Source organism: Leptonychotes weddellii, chromosome 1 (assembly GCF_054177405.1).
Source record: "Leptonychotes weddellii isolate Sample4059 chromosome 1, ASM5417740v2, whole genome shotgun sequence".
Classification (NCBI taxonomy): Eukaryota; Metazoa; Chordata; class Mammalia; order Carnivora; family Phocidae; genus Leptonychotes; species Leptonychotes weddellii.
In genome coordinates, this window is record NC_138369.1 from 178,695,304 (window position 1) to 178,712,407 (window position 17,104).

Below are 17,104 nucleotides of genomic sequence, written 5' to 3' on the forward strand. Positions count from 1 at the left end.
GGGGGAAATCGGAGGGGTAGACGAACCATGAGAGATGATGGACTCTGAAAAACAAACAGGGTTCTAGAGGGGAGGGGGGTGGGAGGATGGTTAGCCTGGTGGTGGGTATTGAGGAGGGCACATTCTGCATGGAGCACTGGGTGTTATGCACAAACAATGAATCATGGAACACTTCATCTAAAACTAATGATGTAATGTATGGGGATTAACATAAGAATAAAAAAAAAAGAAACGCAAAAAAAAATGGTTCTCAAGTTATAACAATGAATTAGAAGTTAAGTGTTCAGTTTTTACTCAAATTGAAACTCTTCAGCTGCTATTAGAGACTAATTTTTGTACAGTTTCCAGCTAAGGAGTTTTGAAAAACCCAGGACACATTATTATCTATAAATTCAACACTAACACATGACTTTTTGACATAATGAATATATGCAGCATAAAAATCTTCTCTTGTTGTACACTTGAAACTAATGAACATTGTGTGTCAACTCAAACACCAAACACATATGATATCCTTCCAATTGTATCTCTTCAAATTGCCATTTCTTCTTACACTCCAAAGATAGGGATAGGGTCCTACTTATCTTTGTGTCACTATCCCTAGAAAAAAAAATCAACAATTGTCATATTCCCAAGTGCATAATATTTGAGTCAACAGCCATTCTGAGCTTGAAGGCTCATCTTTAAATATCTAACATACACTATCTAATTTTATCCTCATATAAACACCATAAATTATTTATTAGTTCTGTAGTTCACTTATGACATCAAGTAAACATGACTGATAATATGTACTCCAACTTCAACTATATTTCCCTCATGATTCATTTTTATCAAAGAATTAGTTTAGAAAGTTCAACATCTATATTTCTTTAAGTCAATACAATTGGCATTGCAGAAAATATGATTCTGAGAATAAATTTGAGAAATTATTGCAGAAAGCAGAGAAAAAGCATGACAAAGATTGAATGATAAAAGATTTTACAAGAGTAAGGGAACAAAGATTGGTTTTAAGAAATGTAAGTGACCCTGATTTAGAAACAAAAGCAAGAAAAAGAAGCAATAATCTGAAATAACTGAAGAAAATCTTTTCCAGATTAAAAACTACAAATTGATATAATATGTATATCATATCAATAGTAACATAACTCAATTTGAAGCATTTACTGTGTTCTATACAAACACCTATAAAGTATACTCTTTCTAAAATAATTCTTTGATAAAAATGAATCATGAGGGAAATATAAAAAAAAAATCCTATGAAAATCTAGAGAGGAAATAATAAATTTTGTCCAAAGGAGCAATATTCTTATTGGTTTCAGCTACCTCCCTTCCAACATTAAATTTAAGAAGATATATGGCAATCATTAAAGGATTTGGAGAAGAAAGGGTTTTATACATGACTGCTAAAAAAAAGTCTATGTATTCCCTAAATAGGTCCCTCTTTTATGCACCAGCTATGTTTCCAGACTCTCTCATGGTTATACTGGGGACATATGACTGAATTCCAGTCAGTAGAAGGTGGAAGAAATTTATATAAGGTAATTCTGGCTCATAAAAACCTCCTATGGAATCAGTCAGTCCTCTCCTGCTTTCTGCAGCAAACTGAAAATCTGCTCATATGACTCAGCTACCGATTTGAAGAGCCTCAGCATCCCTGAATCACTGCTAAGGGAAAAACAGAGCTGCAATTGTACTGTGATGTTGAAAGGAATAAACGTGCTGTATTAGTGTCTTATTGCTGCTGTAACAAGTTGCCATAAATCTCATGGCTTAAAAAATAAAATTATCTAACAGCTCTGGAGGCCAGACATCTAAATGGTTCTCACAGAACTAAAATCAAGATGTTGGTCCATCTGCACTCCTTCTGAAGACATTAGGGGACAATTCATTCCTTGCTTTTTCCAGCTTCTAGAGGCTGCCCATGTTTCTTAGCTCATGGTCACCTCACCCCACCTTCTGCTTCTCTCATCACATCTCTTTCTTGACTCTGACCCTCCTGCCTCTCTCCTATAAGGACTCTCATGATTAGTCCTGGATAATCTTTCCATATCAAGAGTCTTCACTTAATCATATCTGAAGATTCCCTTCCGCCATGTTAACATATACAACAGGTTTTGGGAATTAGAATATGGACATCTTGAGGGGCCTACCAAACTTGGATTTGTACAATCACTAAGATTTGAGAGCATATTTGCTACTCTAGATTTGGGGCATATTTGCATAGCCTCACCTATTAAGACTAATGAACAAAACAAGTTTTTCTCTAGCAAAATGTTAATATGGGAACAGATAAGTAATGCTGCAACTATGTCATGCATATTCCCTCTCTTTAAAACTATTGAAAATATACTCTTTTATTTGGGATATAAAACAAACTTTCCAATTCAAGACTGTGGCCGTGATTGAAACTGACTTTCTTTATCAGGCACTGACCTCAAATAACAATTTGTACGCTGTGTCTCAGCCGACTGTTACTCTTCCACCTCTGTTTCATTCCCCAAACCAGAAATCTGCCTGCTAGGATACATCCTTCTGTTCATAATTTATTCTACATTTTTTGTTTTGACATCTATGAAAAAACAAGCTGGTCCTGTCCTATAACCCATAATTGCTAAATCTGGTTCAGGCTTTCACAAGAGTAGGACATTCTTATTGAAGAATTTCTAAATTAAAAAACAAATTTCTTGGGGCACCTGGGTGGCTCAGTTGGTTGAGCGACTGCCTTCGGCTCAGGTCATGATCCTGGAGTCCCTGGATCGAGTCCCGCATCGGGCTCCCTGCTCGGCGAGGAGCCTGCTTCTCCCTCTAACCCTCCCCTCTCTCATGTGCTCTCTCTCTCTCTCATTCTCGCTCTCTCAAATAAATAAATAAATCTTAAAAAAAAAAAAACAAATTTCTTTCCTCACAGAATTCAATGAGGAAACATTATAACTACCTTCTTTGTCAAAGAAACTGCGTGATAATATTCTACATGTTTAAATCCTATGGTAAATCTCTTGCTTCATATGGTAAATGACTGTTTCATTCTAGCTTTCTGGCAGTTACCATGTGTCCTTTTGTTAATTCTCTTTCCATATATTTTCTTCTGTTACCGTATTCGTCAGAGCAGTTTGACGGCCTTAGCAAACAATTCCTATTTTTACTGGCTTAAAACAATATAACTTTTTGTCTGTTCATGTCATGTTCCAAAGCAGGTTGGCACTCTGGGAGGCTGTATTAGTCAGCTCAGGTTGCCATAGCAAGTACCTTAGATTGGGTGGCTTAAACAACAGAAATTTATTTTCTCAAAGTTCTGGAGCTTTTAATTCTGCGATTGAAGTTCTGGCTGATTCGAGCTCTGGGAAGAGATTTCTTCCTGGCTTACAGACGGCTGCCTTCTCATTGTGTCCTCACATGACAGAAAAAGAACTCTGACTCTTCCTCTTCTTATAAAACCAACAATCTTACTGGTGACATATGTCCACATTTATCCTTAATTACCTTTTGAAAACCCTATCTCCAAATATAGTCACATTGGAAATTAAGGCTTCAACATACGAATTTGGGGAAACACAATCTATGACATAACATTTTATTCCTGTCCCCCAAAATTCATGTCTTTCTCGCACAGAAAATATATTCATTCCACCCTAACAGCTCCCAACAACTTAATTGATTGCAGTATCAATTCTGAAGTCTAAAGTCCAAATTGTTGTCAAAATATCACCTAAATCAGGTATGGATGAGACTCAAGGTAGGATTCATCCTGAAGCAAAATATGTCTTCAGCTGTGAACATGTGAAAGCAGACAAGTTATGTGCCTCCAAAATACAGTGGTGAGACAGGTAAAGGATAGACATTCCCATTTCAAAAGGGAGAAACTGGAAAGAAAAATGAGGTGATAGGTCTCAAGTAAGTCCAAAACCTTACAAGGTAAATTCCATTAGATCCTAAGGCTTAAGAACAACCCATTTTGGCTAAATACCCAGTTCTCCCAAGCCACTGAGGCAGTGGTGTTATCTACAGAAACCATGGGGCCAGGGGTTAGTTGCTGGGGTCTCTGCCTTGTGGGGGCATGCCCTCAAAGCTCTATGGAAGCCCCACCTCCAAGGATTTGCAGGGTGGTCCAACCCCAAAGGCTGTAATTAAAGGCCATGTGGCCTGTTAATACTGAAGCAATGGTCCCACCCTTTGAAACTCAGAGGACAGACTTGATGATCTCCAAATTTCCTTTAGGGTCACTCTTCCCTTTTTTGAAGAATAGTGCACATCCACAGTCAAATAACTCTTTGGTCCAATCCTGTAGGATCTAAAAAGTCCAATGGCTTTCCTTCATTTTGTCTCACATTTTCTGTCCGCTTCAACCCCAACTGGCGGTGACTGAACCAGTATAATCCCATCTCTATTCCTGGCTTCTTACCGAGATGGCTGAGTAAGTCCATGAGTCACACACATAATCGCTTTATCAAATGGTTGTTTGGCCACACCCTTAGTGTTCTCAGAACAAGCCTTCTCATTTTTTGAATATTTATAGATTGAGAGTGTTCCAAATTTCCAAGTTCTGGTCCCTTTTTGCCTAACAATTTTTTTCCACAAGTCATCTCTCTTCTTCCGCATTTTACTATAAGCGGTAAGGAAGATCCAAGCCGCACCTTCAATACTTGCTTAGAAATCTCCTCTGCTAACCATCCAATTTTATGGCTTCTACTTTCTGCAAAACACTTGATCACAATTCAGCCAAGTTCCTTGCCAATTTAGAACAAGGATCACTTTTCCTGAAATTTCTAATAACCTATTCCTCACTTTTTTCCCCAAGACTTCACAAGAATGGTGTTTAATATCCGTATTTCTACCAACATTCTGCTCATAATAATCCAGGCTTTTTCTAGCATGCACTTCAAAACTCCTCGAGCATCTACCCATTATTCAGTTCCAAACTGATATAACAAGTACCACAGACTGTGCAATAGACTCTTGTGTCACCTCAAATTGCATGTGTTGAAATCTTACCCCCCCAGGATGCTGGTATAAGAGATGGGGCCTTTGGGAGGTGACTAGTTTGTGAGTGTGGAGGCTTCATGAATGGGTTTAGTGCCCTTATAAGAGGGACCCCAAAGAGCTCTCTCACCCTTTCTGCCATGTGAGGATTCAAGAGGTCTATAACCCAGAGGAGGGCTCTCATCAGAACCTACCCAGGCTAGTACCCTGATCTCAGATTCCCAGTCTCCAGAACTATCAGAAATAAATTTCTCTGGTACCATGGTATCCTTGAATTTCTATTTTCTTTTTACTTGGTTTTTTTTTTGTTTACCTGGCTTGCCCATCTCTGGGACTTCTCTCCCCAACCACGGTCTTCTTGCCAATACATTTCTGGTAAAAAAAAAAAGTATCACTTTAGCTTGTACTGGAGTGAGCTGCAACACTGACATTTTGGCTCTTCTGCAAGAGTCGGGTTTAGTGCTAGATCAGGCATTATGAAGGCATTGTAAGCTGTTTCTTTGCTTTAAAAGTGTTATTGTATGTTCAAATTTATTTAACTCTGTTTAAAAGAGAAAAGTTACTTTATGACATTTGATTTTAACTTAAGTACAAATAGTATTTATAATTCATTGTGGATATAATTTGATATTACTAGAGGGTCCTGCGATTCTATGTAAAAATGCATTTAAAGTTCTCATTAAATACAAAAGCGACATTATCAACCTAAAGAACACATCTTTTTTATGCATTTTGGACTTTTGCCTACACAGGGCCAGTATAAATTATCCAGGAAGTGTTTCCACAGTATTAATATGTTCTCAAAGAAGGTTTAACTTAATCCAATTGGGATATCAAAATTTACATGTCATTTAAAAAAAACAATATCTCCCCCAAAATATTAATATTAAATTAGTATATTGTATCAAATAGGACCCTCATATTAGGTGTCAAAGTAAAAATACATGTATACATGTAGTTTTATATTTTTTTTACTTTATCTTTTGTCAAATATATTTCCATATATCTTTTATATATGGTAAAAGAGAAAGTGAGGCACATTAAAATTTTTGAAAGTTTATTTGAGCATACATTGATTCGAATAAGCCAGCACCGAACCAAAGGGAGCTAGGAGCATTCCACTGATGGGAGCCAAAGGCAAGGTTTTTATACAGAAGAAACTGAAGCAAAGCAAGGAAATGATTTGATTGGCTATAGCTTAAGCCTTTGTCTCATTTGGGAAAACCTATTTCACCGCTTGTGATTATTTTTTCTAAGTTTCATTGTCTCAGAATCCAGCACATTGACCCTGGCTTAGGTTTTGGTTTGCTTACATGGGCTACTAAGGCATAAGAACCACTTCAGTCTAGGGGTACCTGGGTGGCTCAGTCGTTAAGCATCTGCCTTCGGCTCAGGTCATGATCCCAGGGTCCTGGGATCGAGCCCCGCATTGGGCTCCCTGCTCGGCGGGAAGCCTGCTTCTCCCTCTCCCACTCCCCCTGCTTGTGGTTCCCTCTCTCGCTGTGTCTCTCTCTATCAAATAAATAAAACCTTTAAAAAAAAAAAAGAACCACTTCAGTCTAATTGCTTCCTTGTTTGATTACTTTAACATATATAAATGCATAATTATATAAAATCTTAAATTCCAACATTAATCAGAGTTAATTATATCTTTCTACAATTACTATAAAGTCATCAATAAAAGCTTTCCCCAGTCACATGGCTTGGAAAGGCACCTCAGGGGTGTGTGTGTGTGTGTTGCATTGGAAATTATTGCTATAGCTAATTTATCAATAGAGCAAGAATTTTTATGTTTGTTGCATACAAACATAGTAAAAGTTTGTATTTTGTATTTATATCAGGCCTTATATAGATGAATAATTCAAACTCACCATCACATTTACTTCTCTCAATCATCCTGAGAGGCACAAATAGCAAGTAGTATTTTTTTTCTACATAAGGAAGCAGTTTCATAGTAGTTCAATGATTTATCCAAAACCATCCCATTACACCTGGTGGGTTGAGAAGGAGGGAGGATAGCTGGACCGTCTTCTCTGAGATCCATATCCTTCTGTTTTGCTGCATTTTACAGGAAATCCCATTGGGTGGGGGTGGGGAGCCCTTGCCCTCTGGCTTCCAGGTGGGGGCTGCCGTGGGAGACTGGAACCAGTGATGAATGGTAGAGGAAGGAGAAGCAGGCTCTTCCCTGTTCTCTGTGCTCCTGTGGTGTCTCTGGTTGTAGTTGGTTCCTCGGAGGCTGCAGCCTCCGCGACGGAAAATAGAAATCCGTCACGAATGCAACAGCTGTGAGGCAGCCCTGACTTCTGGACTCTGGTAACGCCACCTGTTTCTATTGCCCTTCCAGTCCGAGGGTGACAGCAGCTTCCTGCTGTCGTTAATTTCTGGGTGGCCTCACTTGCAGCTTTAACCATTTTCCTGTATCAATTAACCTAACGTAGTTTGGTTTTTCTGCCTAGATCCTAATGGCCATCTGAGAAATACCAACAATGATTCCAACTGTGAAAGTATTCATCTCAACCCAGTTTTTCTGTTTCATGAAATAATACCCTTTGCTTAAAATGAGGAATAGCTATATTTACTGTTCATTATGTATTATTGATATAAACCGTTTGGACTTATTGCTCCTGTTTTTGAGTTCCTAAAAGTGTTTTCTATTACACCCCTTTGATTAAGATAAGGCACTTTGTGTAAAAACAAAACAAACAACAAAAAAATTGTGTCATGATTAAGGTCAAGGAGTTAATGTAATCCTTGCTCTGCCTTTCAGAAGCTGTAGGACCTTGAATTACTTTGTCCCTGAGCCTGGGTTTACAGGGATAAGCCTGAGCCTGATTCATAAGCACTAATAAAAAGTAACAATTTTTAAAGATTTTATTTATTTATTTATTTATTTATTTATTTATTTATTTGAGAGAGTGAGAGAGCACAAGCAGGGGAAGCAGCAGGCAGAGGGAGAGGGAGAAGCAGGCTCCCTGCTGAGCAGAGAGCCCGATGCGGGCCTCGATCCCAGGACCCTGGTGGGCAAGGGACAGGTGAGACTAGGTAGGGAGAGATAGACAGGGGGCTACGTGATCAGTCTCACAGAAATCCCAAAAATGTGGAGGTGTGGGAAACCAGAGATAAGGGGACAAATCAGACCACCCTACCCTAGGACCACCTTACCCTAGGCATGTGGGGTGGGTCGTGTGGGGTGTTTGTCTTTATGATAATCACCTGTGACCAACAAGGAATAACAGACCCTAAAAAAGAAGTAAGCCATTGATGGTGTTATCACTAGTCCTTGCTCAATGGTAATATCAGTAGAAATGTTAAAAGGATTTAAGTTCCCTGGTTAGCTTTCTATAGAAGACCAACCCTCATGGGCAACCCTGTCGGGACCCCTTTCACTCTTAGCTTTTTCTGTAACTTCACTTAATAAACTTTATCACTTTACTCACTCTGTTGTCCTCGAGATTCATTCTTTGACTCCACAAGACAAGAACTAGCTCTCCCACATCACTGGGATTATGACCTAAGCCGAAGGCAGATGCTTAACCGACTGAGCCACCCAGGCGCCCCAATAAGTAACAATTTTTAAGGTTTAATTCGAGAATTCAGAGTAAAGCAAAATTATTGTAATTGACATAAATATAAATGTAAAACTATTTATTTTGGATTGTGAAAATTTCCAAATCATTTGTATACCTGTGTGTATGTATATAGTGTGAATATATAGTTGCATATCATATGTATATATATATATGCGATATCATTGCACAGTGCAATTGAAATACACTTTTCTAAGATTTTTAGATTTTAAACTTCAGGAACTTAAGAAAAAAATATCAGTCTATACTTTTAATGCTTTAAAAATATACATTTTTTTATTATAACAAATTAATTTCAAAATGTTTGTAAGGAAGCATTTTGCAACTGAAAAATGTATTCTTAAAGACTGTATTTTTTAAAAATCCAGCAAAAGATCTAATTACCCTGGATCTACATGCTAAGGTCTAAAGATAATGTAGAAAACTATTTGGGAAATGTAAGATAAATTAGATAATTTTTGTAATGTAACTAGTTTTAGAGATGACCTAAATTATAGCAGAATGGTCCTGATTTGGTTATCTCTAAGATCCTAATTTATTTATCTGTTCCAGTATTGTGTCCTTAAGGATCCTTTTACAATCACCCGCGGAAGTTTCTTTTAAAAAATGCTGATGATGTATCTGAGGAAGGATGACTTCTATCTAAGTTTTGAAAGAAAGAAAAGTCCCAAAGCAAAAAGCAAAAAGCAGAGTAAAACAGAGGTTTGGGGGAGAAGTCTACAGATAGAATTAGATAGAAACAAATTCTATTTTTCCTGTGTCAAACATGAAAGAAAATACAAATGATGAAGACAACGATCTCCCTAACTATGAAAAATCATTGAAATTTCAGGAACTATTACAAAAAGCAAATTTCAAGCTCTGAATGGCAAAAAAATTAGTGGTCAGTGGGGACCTTAAATTAGTGAAGGATCCATTTATTCCAGCTACAGCTGACTTCCATATTGTAGAAACATACTATTCATTCCAAATATACATTATTCTAAAAATCAGATTTCAAAATTTAGCCAAAATGGAACTCGAAAGAACATTATGTAAAATCATTTCTTGTTTCAATTCCCGCAAGAATCCCTAGGCTCTGTATCGGTAAAGGCTACATATGTGGGATAAGGTTTTGAATGTATACAAAACACAAACCTTCACTGTAACAATAGAAATCCTTGATTTGCCCTTTTATTATGTACCCACTGCATTTATGAAGATCTATAACGGAGCTCTGTAAATCATCCAACAAACTCCAAGGGTAGGAGTCTTTGTGGAATTCAAGATGTTAATATTTCCTTTCTAACCAAATTAACTCCACATGTTTTCTGCTGCAACTAATCTCTTTCCTGTGGAATTAGGCATGGTCTGACTCATTCTTTATTTTTTGAACATGACAATTTACTCCAGAGTAGCTCTCATGTCACATAGCCTCAAGCTCCCAGCCATTGCTGGATAAACAGCATCCTTGCTGATCTTTGTAGCAAAGGTGTGGAATTATGGGAAACATCCTAACACCACCAGTGTACCAATCATCTCCTAAATGGCATGCTTTAGTTAGCATGTGTCTGGGGGAAATAATTTCTTAAGTGCTTACAGAAATTTCAGATGCATGAAGTACCCCCAAACATATCTGAAAACAACAAGACTTATATTAATTGATAATGTCTTAAATGTCAGACCTTTATCTCTACTTACAATATTGCTAACCCTAACAAGTTAAGGTGGATAATATAACTCCCATTTTGAACATGAGGAGACACAGTCACACACCTAATAAGTAATCGAGCAGAGATTCAAACCAACTATCCTGGCTCCAAAGTCAATGGCTTCGAAATGCAGCATATCCATCATTTGCTTCTCAAAATGGCTTATGCAGAGGCAGAGTAGAGATCACTGTGACCACTTAGATTTATGAACCCAATGCTCAGAAAGGTGAAGTGACTACTAGGGCCTCAAATCTTAGAGGTAGAGTCTGGACTACAATGCCCAGTCCCGTGTTTGTTCTCCTCCATCACTTAATTCACTTAGAGAATTTAGCCAAAGTCCCCTCAGACAGAGCCTCCTTAGGTAGAAAGGAAGGATAAATGGTAAGGGGAGAAAAAGGAGACAGGTAAGAACTGAAGCGTGAATACTTGAAGAGCAGAATCCGCAGGCAATCTGCCTCTGTACCCATAACACCTAGCATGATGTCTTGAACATAGTGATAGTAGGTATTTAATAACAATAAATAAATAGATAAGTAAACAAAGTGAATAAAAATAATAAAAGAACTATTGGTGGATTTGGGTTTTTGTTTTTTGTTTTGTTTTGTTTTGGTTGGTTGGTTGATTTGCACACTAAAGAGCTTGCTATATGTTATAAGGATTATCTGACTGGGTATCTGGACAGTTTGATTGAGTCCTATCCCTCCTCTCATTTAAGCTGTTCTAGGAAATTGTCTTCATCTCTGGGCTTGATTTCCATCATGCATATAATAAAGGGGTTACATTAAGTTTTCAAATGTTTTCAAACCAAAGTGCACCATCCGTGGATAATCCACAAATGGGGGATTAACCTGTTCTTCAGAGGCCTTTCCACTGTAGGACAAGATCTGGTTGTAGAATTTCTGGCCATAGGAGGATATCCATTGTATTATGTGTGTGATCTCAAAGGTTTTCAGTAGCCTGGTGGAAGACAGCAATAAAACGTCCCATGCCCTTGATGTTTACAGAACACCTATATGTTTTGTCACCCATTCTTTCTTTCAGCAAGCAATTGTTAAAGGGCCTTTATATGAAAGTGCTGTATTAGCAAGACATTCAAAACAATAATAACTGGTCTTCTCACTGGGTTACATATGAGGTGCCAGGGAGAGAAAAGGGAGTGCTTAACGGGATTTCTCAGTGAATTGGAAAAGTTAACATTTGAACTTGAAGGGAGAGTAGGAGATAATGGAACAGCAAAGATACAGAGCTGCCCTGGCCAAGGAAATAGCATGACATGATGTGTTTGGGGCACAGCCAATGTGGAGAGGATCAAGAGAATGGAGGCAGATGAGCTGAGCCCTGCAGGGCCTTGCATACCAATCTAAATTGTCCTATTATCTTGTGGATTATAAGCTATCACTTAAAAACTTTCTCAAGGAGAGTGACATAATTAAATTTACATTTGAAAAATCAATATGGCAGCCAGTGGAGGGGAAAGAGGATGCATGGATAGAAAAGAGCCCAGTGACTGCAATGAACAAAGCAAGAAAGACTGAAGACCTGAACCGGGATTGTCTTTTTAAGGATGAGGTGTTACGTGACATTGTGCCGCACTCAACACAATTCAAGTTTCTTGTCATTGCCATCCAAAGAATAACTTAGTATGATCTATATTGAAAGAAATTTTATCCAAAAAAATCCAATGTGAGAAAAGCCAAAAATGTGACTAAATAAAAACTAATACAATTACACTAATCCTTTGAGACAATACTGCTATATTGTCTTCTTGATGACATGGATGCAGATGTCCTAAAGTAGAATGAGACGTACTAGAACCCTATATTGGCAAGGTACAAACTCAGCGGTATTATACTACTCTAAAAATAGACTTTCAGGTCATTCCTTATTTGTTGGCTTTCATGTCCTATTTGATTTGCTTGACTTGGAAGAAATCAAATATTCAGCCTATCACTGTAGATTTTTTACTGCAAATGTTTCAGTTCAATTTACTAAATTATTAGATTTTGCTCAAAAATTATCTGAACGTATTTTTACTTTAAATTTAAAATTCTTTGTTTTCTAATTCATGCTTAAACCTTCACCCACTGCCTCTTCCCTCTTTCTCCCTCCCTCTCTCTCCCCCCCTCTCTCTCTCTCTCCACCAAGACCAAGGTTTATATTTCACTGCTTTTCTGCCATGGATCAGAATCGCCAAAACAGGTACATAAATCATAAATCTAGAGCCTGCCTTAACCTCTGATTTTTTCCACTTCCACTAATACCCTTAGTGGTTATTCCAGAGCTGCCATGGGCACCCCAAAAATCCATTTTAACTTCCCTTATTTGAGATCATAATGACCAAGATCAGAGCAACCATGCATGATGAACAATCCAATAATTAAAATGTAAAAGGTAATGTCATCAGAAACACAAGAAAAAATAATTCAAAGTGAGAGAAAAAGCAGGAAAGTAAGATATAAGAAGTGATTGTACCTATCATGAAGTAGTTGTTTGTGCCAGAAAAAAAAATAAAATACAACATTGCAGGTCACTCTTTTGCCTATAATACAATCATTTCTGTAAATATGTGTTTTGACATATATAGTTCAACTACATATAATGGATTAGGAGAAAAAAGGAGTAGATTTCTAAGTACAGAGTGGCAGCCATGAATTCCCTAAATGGAGAGTACATTGGGAAAAAGAAAAGTTCTAATACTAAAAAGAGTGTTGTGGTCTATAATATTTTATTATATTTCTCTTATTCTATTTCCAGTTTTAGTAAGTTTAGATGGAACATGATTTTAAAAATATGCATATTATACTTTTAAAAGTTATTTTATCAATAAATACTTCTTATCTAGTTAATTTTTCCCCACTTTCTTCATGACCAAACTTTTAAATAATTTTATTCATTTCTCTCTTTGGGGTTCACATTTTAGATGCCTTTGATCAACAATTTCCCCAAAACATTCATAGGTATATGTAAATTCTTCAAACACTACACCAGCTTCCAAAATCTTCCATAAATGCCCTGCAGGCTACTTTCATCCTTCCACTAATGAGATTCACAGATTTTGAAAAGACAGTCCGGTTGGTACTAACACAAACCTAAATAAAGAGAGATCCCTTCCAGTATTTCATCATATATGATGACTCTAAAATTACACATTTCTTTTTTACTAACTCTCATTTTACTTGGCAATGCCCAGATGATTTGATTTTTATTTCCCGTCACAGGTAGACCTCTGATGGTATAACCGTATTTTAGGTTCGTCTCTCATTTGCAGTTGATTATTTTCATCAAGTAGTATGAATTCAATAGCTCTGAAGTCAAGGTAATGGATGAGTTTACTGAAAACACAACTGCGTCTCTCATTCTGCTAGCCAAAATATACTTGATGATCATAAACATGAAACTCCAGACCTCAACCTGCTTCTGGGAAGGCAAGATGAATGTGCCCTTGGGAGTGCGACACTCAGAGATATGGTAAATTACCTTGTCCAAGCACTGGCCAAGAGGTACTGTGGGAAAGCTCCAGGAGCACTTGAGGTACGTGAGCTAATTTGTTTCCCAAGGGCTTGTCTCTCAATGGCTTGGCTGTGGGCCTGCTAAAGGGAAAAAGAAATTGTGTTTCTTAGCTTCTCTCAAAATTGCACGTATTTCCACTTTTGAAATCTTGTTTTATTCCCATTCAGTGGTTATCAAAGTTACCAAAGCCAGATGACTATACAACTTACTGTGGGAAAACTGTTTAATTTACATTTATCATGCACATACAATGTCATGATTTTCTGTATTATATAGGCAGCCTACAAATGATTAGATCTTTAGGTGAAATGTGTGGGGGGTGCGTGTGTGTGTGTGTGTGTGTGTGTGTGACTGTCAATAATCAGCCATGTTCCATACAGGATAGATTTTTCGTATGATACAGTTTACTATTAAAGGAGACAGAAAAGTATTATGGAAGCCTATCCTTAGTTTGAATACATAAATGAGGATCTACTATGTGTAACTCACTGTACTTATTAGATATTCCTGAACAGAGAGGTAAAATAAGTCATTTTTAGACCAAGTAAAATTAATATAACTTAGCACATTATTTTAAAGGTTTTTTGTTGTGTTTTTTGGAGAAAGAATTTATATTATATGTATTTTTAGAAAAGTGACTTTTGACTTAAGGCCAACAATATACTTAACTTATATATAACGTAAGGTCATACACTCTACCATTTGTTTCTTTAATTGACTTCTAACTCTAGTTAAAAATAAAAAAATACGTGTTCTCTTATAAGGACATCTAAAAATGCTTAGGGATGGTCCAAAATTCTCAAATGTGTTTATAAGTTTGGTCTTACAAGAGATATGAAGTAATCACAACAATTTTCACCATTCATACATCTGACATTGAATCACATACTAATCAGACCCCTGGCTGAGCTTTCATGTAATTGAGGGTTCAACTATTATGCAATAAGCTGGATTCTAAATCTTCTTTTTCCAACTTCTTCCCAACCAAAATATATTTAATATGTCATTTGTCTTTCATTATACCCAAGTTATTTTCTGAGCAAATTCACTGGTTGAACAATATTTCCACACTAAGGTGTTAATGATTTGAAGGCCAATGAAATATAAATTGAAAATAATTGAACCCTCAGCTACTGAGGAGAAGAAATATTTTAGAATTAAAAGGATTTTTTTTTTGGAGGGGAGTGATTCTTGATGCCCTGGAATTCCTATAATCTAATTGCCCACCTGTAAAAAAAAAAGATATCTTTCTCTGGTACGTGACAAGGAAAATTGAGTTTTGTTTTGGGACATATTTTCCTGTCTTCTTCCTGTGCCCCAAGAAAATTTTGTATATTTTAGGACTAGATTGCTTCTTTTTGCTATGTTTTCTAGCTTTAAAGAGATTTCAAATATGAAGCGTTCCCCGGAAGGAACAAAAATAATCCCAGTTCACAAAAGTCATACATTTGAGGATGGCAGTCAATAGGCAAAATTTCATCACATTGCAACTGCAGCGGATGGGGCATACTGTAGCTCATAATTATCTAGAACTCCAGGAGAAAAGGAACAACAGGAAGACAAAGATCAACCTTGGTTTCCTTATCTCAGGATGAAAAGTTTCTGTCAACATGATCCCAAATGGGACTTGATGGCCATGACCCATTTGTGCTGTGTTCCATGGTATCCAGAGGTGTGAACATTTGGTTCAGGGAAATCTTCCTAGAAGAGGGAAAAACCCCTGGGGAGCACATGAGCACAACTGGCTGCACATTGTACATCATAAGCATTCACTGAGAAATCTCTGAGAACATGCACAAACAATAAGGCTTAGATAAGGTTTTCATACTAGCAACAACTAAACGAATGCTTTTTCCTGGACAATATAAAATTCGAAACGAATCTATTTTCTTTTTTCTTCTTTGACTGCCAGAGAGCTCAGAAAGCTAAACCTGTAGACCTAATTTCAGTAACTATTTAAGAAATTATAGCATGTTTATATCCTTCCACAGACATTTCCTGATATGTTCTTTGTATCTTCTAACTCTATTTTCTATGGGCCTAAATTATTATTTTCTTTTTTTCCTTATTTTGTTTTATTACTTTATATCTAATGAATTGCTGCAATCTCTTTGAAGGATTGAAACAAAATATTCAAACCTATCTCGATCATTAACAAAATAAATACATAATAACAAAATTCTGCTACTGTCTTGCACTGCTTCTTTAGAACGACTCAAATTAAACTAAGAAGACTTGGTCAAATTAGCAATATTTTTGCAACAATATATCCCATTAGTTGATCCTAACTATAGAGAGGAATATCCTAAAGTTGCTAAGCCCAGTTGTGATTAAGATCCTATATAATGGAAAGTACAGGACATAATTGGCTTTTTTTCTCTTCCTCGACTATTCCAGTCAGTATTCCAGTATTTATATCCCAGTAATTATTACTTAATTCCTCCTGGGGAGACTTGGCTTTTGACCCCTCCCGTGCAAAAATGACCAGACTGAGGATACAAAGATTTCTTTTTTATTGTGTATTATAATTCAATATCTTATTATATATAATTATATTATATTACATTATATGTATTTAATGTATTTAATATAATGTATTTAGTATAATATAGTTAATATAACACTGTTAGTATAATTTACTTAGTATATATAATACATATCTTAAAATATATTACTAGAAAGATGGAAGTCAGTTTCTTCCTTGCAAATGTCTCTACTTACCTTGCACCCTTTAGATTTCTTGATTTCCTGCCCCCTTTTCCTCTCTCATTTTAACTCCACAGCTTTAGTAAATAAACAGCATGATAAGGGAGATCCTTATTATTGATGAGCATATTTTTTAGTTGAGTATGCCTTCAGGACAGTCACCAGACCAAAATATCTCATCACCAAGAATAGCCAAGTTGCTACCCAGAGCCAGGAAAACTGATACTAATTCACATGAGATAATGTTGCCTGGGCAAGGAAGAGAAGTAGAAATCGCCCTCTGTACCTGAGCCAGCTTAGAGGCGGTGGTGTTTTGCCAAGAGCTAGCTCTGGAGTTGCATGTACCCCCATGCGAACCTCAACTCTGCTTCTCAACTTGGACAAGCCCCCTATAGGGCCTGAATTTCCTTATCTCTAAATGAGTATAATGCTTTTTTAAGACATATAGTACATGCTCAATTAAATGCTACCTTTAAAAATGCTCTAAATACCTGAACAATATATTGTCAACATAACATACTTAGAATTAGGTCATCACTCATTAAATAAAGAGTATGTGTACAAGCACAGTACCAGCTGCCTGAGATATAAGAATGACACACCTGTCCTCAGGTGGCAAAAGCCAATATA

At 36.8% G+C, this 17,104-nt stretch overlaps 1 long non-coding RNA gene across 1 annotated transcript; it reads right to left on the bottom strand.

Moving 5' to 3' along the window:
- Positions 1-246: 246 nt before the first annotated feature.
- LOC145717324 (uncharacterized) lies at positions 247-16,707 on the bottom strand. The gene is made up of 4 exons (XR_014140459.1): positions 16,490-16,707; positions 13,736-13,848; positions 5,294-5,352; positions 247-600 (listed from the first exon to the last, which is right to left on the bottom strand). It is a non-coding gene; the product is annotated as an uncharacterized LOC145717324 (long non-coding RNA).
- Positions 16,708-17,104: the final 397 nt, after the last annotated feature.